Source organism: Clytia hemisphaerica, unplaced genomic scaffold (genome assembly GCF_902728285.1).
Source record: "Clytia hemisphaerica strain Z4C2 unplaced genomic scaffold, Clytia hemisphaerica genome assembly, whole genome shotgun sequence".
Taxonomy (NCBI): Eukaryota; Metazoa; Cnidaria; class Hydrozoa; order Leptothecata; family Clytiidae; genus Clytia; species Clytia hemisphaerica.
In genome coordinates, this window is record NW_027104184.1 from 621,131 (window position 1) to 627,130 (window position 6,000).

A 6,000-nucleotide genomic window follows, 5' to 3' on the forward strand; every position below is an offset into this window, starting at 1 on the left:
CTATATGATGAAGACATCTCCGTCAATAAAACTCGTATGCCCCGAAACTGTGATTTCTATAGAATGATAACCTTTGTACCCATATTTTTTACCATTATAGGAAGCAACGGTGCAGAATTCATGTTCTTACTGAAAGGCCACGAAGATTTGCGACAAGACGAACGTGTCATGCAACTCTTTGGTCTTGTCAATACACTGTTAGCCAACGACTCGGTTACTTTCAAACGACATTTAAGGTAAGAACGTCAACTCTCTCTAATTCGATTCTTTATTATTTGAATCTTCTTGTAATTCGAACTAAAAGATTGGTTCTCTCAAACCCGAAAGGTTATGTAAAAATTATTTTCGTCATCCGAATATTTCTATAATTCGAATAATATTTTTGTTCCCTTAAAGATCGAATTATAGAGAGACAAGACAAACAACAATTCTCATAGATTCACTTGTTGTGACCTTGTTGTCCATTAGTTTGTTGGGGCTCAAATCTCCTATTTTCAAACCATACTAATTGACAATTTTTAGTATTCAACGTTACCCGGTTATTCCGTTATCAACAAACTCGGGATTAATCGGATGGGTACCGCATTCAGATACTTTGCACACGCTCATTCGAGACTATCGTGAAAAGAAGAAGATTATGTTGAACATCGAACATCGAATCATGTTAAAAATGACGCCCGACTATGAACATTTGACGTTGATTCAAAAAGTGGAGGTTTTCGAACATGCTTTGAACACAACACAGGGTGATGATTTAGCGAAAGTACTCTGGCTGAAGAGTCCCAGCTCTGAAGTAAGTTGATTGTTCTAACACTGATTGGATGATAGTTATTTACTTTTCCATAAAAGCTTTAGTTTCGGAAAACAGTCGTGTTTGATTGAATTACAGTTGACGTTCTCTAATCCGGCGTTCTATTATTTAATAGGCTCCCTTATTCGATAGAAATCCAATTCCCCTTGAAGGTCGAATTAGAGAGCGTCAACTGTAGTTTTCGAAACTCTTTCCGATCTGTAATTATGTTGTTTTTTTAATTTCAATATATAACCTTTCAATAGGTTTGGTATGACCGCCGTTTGAATTACACGCGGTCGCTCGCTGTGATGTCAATGGTGGGTTACGTTCTTGGATTGGGTGACAGGTAAGCAACACAATTTTATAAATAGAGTCTTCATAATTCGAACCTATATAATTCGAATGTCTCCTTAACTCGAACAAGTTTTCTGGTCCCTTCAGTTAACAATGACTTATAAAATACTCCATATCTAAAAATTTCCTCAACTTTTTTGTACGATAGAGTCTCTTTAACTCGAACGACGTTTTCTGGTCCCTTCAGTTAACAATGACTTATAAATTACTCCATATCTCGAAATTTCCTCAACTCGAACAAATTTGAGTTCCTCGTGCGTGTTCGAGTAATATGCGTTTCCCAAAGAAAATCAGGGATGTACCGTATTCCTCTTACAGTCTAGGAGGAGTTGGGATCCCGAACGTTAACCCCTGACGCCTCATACATCATAACCATCACTCCTATCTTACACTTCTTTTGTTTTCATCAGACATCCTTCGAATTTGATGTTGGATCGAATGTCCGGAAAGATTTTACATATCGATTTCGGTGATTGTTTCGAAGTGAGAATTTTTTTTTCAAATATACTTTTATATTGTATTTCTTCGTTAAAAGTATTGTTAAAAGTATTTTTATGTCGTTTACTTTAAAATGTCTCATATGAGCGAGCTTATGTATTTGCACTTTTGAAGACAGTAAAGTGACTGACGCGATTTGGAACAACCCGCACTTTTGACCCGCAAAATGGAGGACGATAAAAGTGCTCATTTATTGTCGTCTTCAGTAAGACAAATAAACTCCGTCTCTACATAAACTCGGTATTATATCCTGAGAAAGAATCTTTGTGTCAATTTATTACTTAATTTTACGATCTTTTTTGGACCCACCTGGAGGTCCTATGAATTAACCTTTGTCCGTCCGTTCGTCCGTCTGTTACCAGCTTTTCTTGAGATTGGCTCATTAGTTTTTTCTGATTTTCATCTTTAGTTTTTTCCAATTTTTTTGCAAAAAGATGCGTATTTGCAATGCTCAAATTTTTTTTCCGGTTGAAAATGCCACAAATCGCCGTTTTTGCAGATTTTCATTAGATTTTTTCCTTGTATTTCTATGTTTTTGACACAAAAACATTATTGATAACAATGCTCACCATCAAGCATGATTCAATTGTCAATAAAACTGATTTTTGCGACCAAAACTTTCTATTTATTTTTCCCTACAACCCTTCCCTCTCCCCTTATCAACAATCAATGATGAATTATGCATTTTCGCTAAACGCTATATTTTCTGACTGATTTTTTTCTCCTCGCATTGCTATCTAACTTTCATCATCAGGTAGGTCCATTCAGCATCTAGCTTGTTTAATCTTCACTTTCACCATTTTTAGGTTGCAATGACGAGAGAAAAGTTTCCCGAGAAAATCCCATTCCGTTTGACCAGAATGCTGACGAACGCTATGGAGGTTTGTTTGTTTAACTCCATACGGGATATTACATAGTTAGCCATACAGCAGCAATATCTTGGTAAACTTTAAAGACTAAAATGGCGAATTGCAGCAATACATTATTTATGCATCCTTCAAAGCTTGTAATGTTGGGAATGGCTTGAAATCCTTGTCCTTTATAAGCTATCGCAGCTAAAGATAAAGCTATTGTTTTGAGACTTAACTCTGAGCCAAGACATTTTATAAATAAGTGTTATTTCTAGATAAAAGAATTGAAAGTGAAAAATTGATGTCTTTCAGGTGACGGGTATTGACGGCAACTACCGTATGACGTGTGAAAGTGTCATGCGTGTTTTACGTGAAAACAAAGACAGTTTGATGGCCGTTCTCGAAGCTTTCGTTTACGATCCTTTATTGAACTGGCGCTTGATTGATAGTAAGTTGTTTTTGTTACCACTTGTATAGCTCTCGCTAATTTTAATTCAAATTACCTTTCCCATTTTATTACCTTTGGGAATCGAACATCTATCGAATGAACAAAGGATTCTGTTTCAAGTAAGATAACTAGTCTTGGGGATTTTTCTTTATACAATAGGTATAAAGCAAAGTAAATAGGTCCCGCACTGCAAACAGTGTCAATGGTCACTATTAATGTTTTGTTAATTTTTTTTCAGCGGAGAAACGATCAAAAGGAAGACAAGAATCTTATTCAACGCACAATGAAGGTCACGGTAAGAACTTTGGACACTTCTATAATGCTCCTTTTCTCTTAGAAAATTATGATTTAGAGAGAAAAGCCGAACAACAGATTAAGAGTACTTAGAGTAGGCTTGTATTTCTTCCAAAAACGACTGGAATCCTACGAAATTGTATGAAATCAACCTAAACTAAAAAGCTAATGATGTCCTTTATACTTCCAGGCTAGTATGTACTTTTATTAAAAAAATGCTCGACAATATTTGAATTACTTGCATTTTGTTGTTACTTTAATTTCTTAGAATTCCAAGATAACGTGGATCGAACGCACGACCGTCCACGTGGTAAAAAGGTCACCAATCCGGAACACCCGACACAAGATCCGGAACACAGTAATAATAAACCGGAAGCCGTCAATAAGAGAGCGTTACAAATCGTGAACCGTGTCCGTGACAAATTGACGGGACGCGATTTCAACAAAGACGAAGCGATAGATGTTGACACACAAGTTGATTTATTGATTCAACAAGCCACTTCACATGCTAACCTCTGTCAAGCTTATATCGGATGGTAAGTATATTTTCACTATACGTTTTTAGTAAATAAATGAAGTCAGGAGAAAATGTAGCATTCTCTTATCACTACAGGTAATATAGCATATTCTCTAAATATTCTGGATAACTAAATTTAACCACATTTACAAATTCTCAATAAAAACAAATCACTTACTTTGACCTCTGTTTTTTTTTACATTTTGATCTTTCCCATCGTATGTTTATTAGATATAAGGTCTAACTTTTTCGGTCTTGAGTGAGGCTTTATCTAGACCTAATCACAAGCAAACTAAAGATTAAATCTTTCCTTTTTCAGGTGCCCGTTCTGGTAAAACCAGATATATTTTCTTCAAATGAAGACAAACTAATGCATTATTTTTATGGTAAAGATTTTTATAAATAGTATATGTATTTTAATTTTCATCTTTTTTCATCTGTCATATATATCTGTTGAGTATCTTAGTCATTAAATCGAATCTATCAAAGCTAGGAGCCTTTGGTTTGCTTACGATTACGGTCGGAAGACTACTTACTCAGCTCTAGGTAAAGGTCAACCGGCGTTATTTTGAGCTTACTCTTTCATGGTGATAGTTTTTACTCTGTCCTGTACTGTATGTAACTACTTCCTTCCGATGAAAAGTTGGAGTACCAGGAGAGATTGAGACCGGGATCGATAAAATATGTGCTTTCAAGCGCTAACTTCAGCGAGAAGATGTTTTAGGAAGGAATTTTGGGCGTTTTATATTCAGTTTTGGTTTTATATATTGTTACTTTAAATGTTGTAATTTGTTTTTGTCTTGATTTTTGTTGTGTTTTTCTTCTTGTACATATCATTTTCTATAACAAACGAAATAGAATAGGTAATAATTTTTAACGGAAATCTTCTAACTTTGATTTAAATATAGCTAAAGTAAATCCTATTCCTAATTCAGCATTTGATGCTCATGCATTGACTTTGAATTGAGTTGAGTTGGACAATTCATTCTCAAATAAGAAAATATATTCCAAACCGACTCTATCGTGAATCAAAATAAATTATCTTTATGCAAGTAACTCTATCACAAACTATAACTAAAGTAAATTCTAATACACCGTTTAGGAGTCTCGCTATTTCACGGTACTCCATTGCAGAGGCCCGGTAAAAATGGTAGGTAAAAATGCACACTTTAGTACTGTGAAAGGTTAGAGGAATGTAAACATTGTGAATTTTTTTCTCTCATTTAAAGAGAATAAACCAGCTGCGCTGGAAGGTCAGCCTAAATTGCTTAATATGATTAGAAAGATATGTTGTTAAAAATTGATATGATTTACTAAGACGAGAGTAAAAAAATCATCAAATTTACGTTTGTACACAATATGGATTAACGAAAATATGCCATGTTACAATCTGTATGACAGAATAATTATTCGTCTCTTAATTAGGATAGATATTCAAGAGCAGCCACCGGCTAGGAAGTATGAAATATCTGTTCTTGAGGTTCCTTTCTCCTGGAAAAAACTATCTGTTCTGTATCCTGGGGTCTCCTGGATTATATCATCTGTTCTGGGAAAAAATGGGACTCCTGGAAAATGTATATCTGTTCTTTAGAAATATTATGCTCCTGGAAAAATATAACAGCTATTCTCTAAGAAAGTTAAAATGCTCCTAGAAAATGAGACCTTTTAAGAAAATTATGAAGCCCCCTGAAAAAAAAATCTGACATCTGGTTGTGTTTTTCACAATTTAGATCCTGGATTTTTTGAACAGATTGTCCGCTGGAAAATTGTATGTGTTTTTCCTTAAGATGGGCTCCTGGATTTTAAGAACAGATGTTTTTAAGGCGACCCCTGGATTTTACCTGGGTGTTTTGAGGAAAGTCTCTCCTAGATTTATCCATAAAATTTACTGTCCTGGAAAAAAAGAACAGATATTTCAAAAAAATCTGCCGGCGGCTGCTCTTGGATATTTTAGTAGGGGGAATTTTGTTCGATTTTTTGGAATCGCTTGACTGTTTTGTTAGAAGCACTTGTTATACATTTTTGGAAAGCTAAGGGGTAGGGGAATCGAAATTACTATGTTTCCAATTTTTTTTCGGACACTTTGGTGTGATTTTCGGACAAATATGACGGTCTCAGGCAAAAATCATAGGGTTAAAAATTAACAAAAATTTTAGCTCGAGAAAACGGAGACCTGTTGTATATTTTTGGAAAGCTCTCAAAAAATTAAGATTAGAGATATATTGCAAGTATAGGTGATTTCTGT

The 6,000-nt window shown here is 34.9% G+C and overlaps 1 pseudogene; it reads left to right on the forward strand.

Moving 5' to 3' along the window:
• Positions 1-4,249, forward strand: part of LOC136814790 (serine/threonine-protein kinase mTOR-like) — a 67,298-nt pseudogene extending 63,049 nt beyond the window's left edge.
• The last annotated feature ends 1,751 nt before the right edge of the window (positions 4,250-6,000 follow it).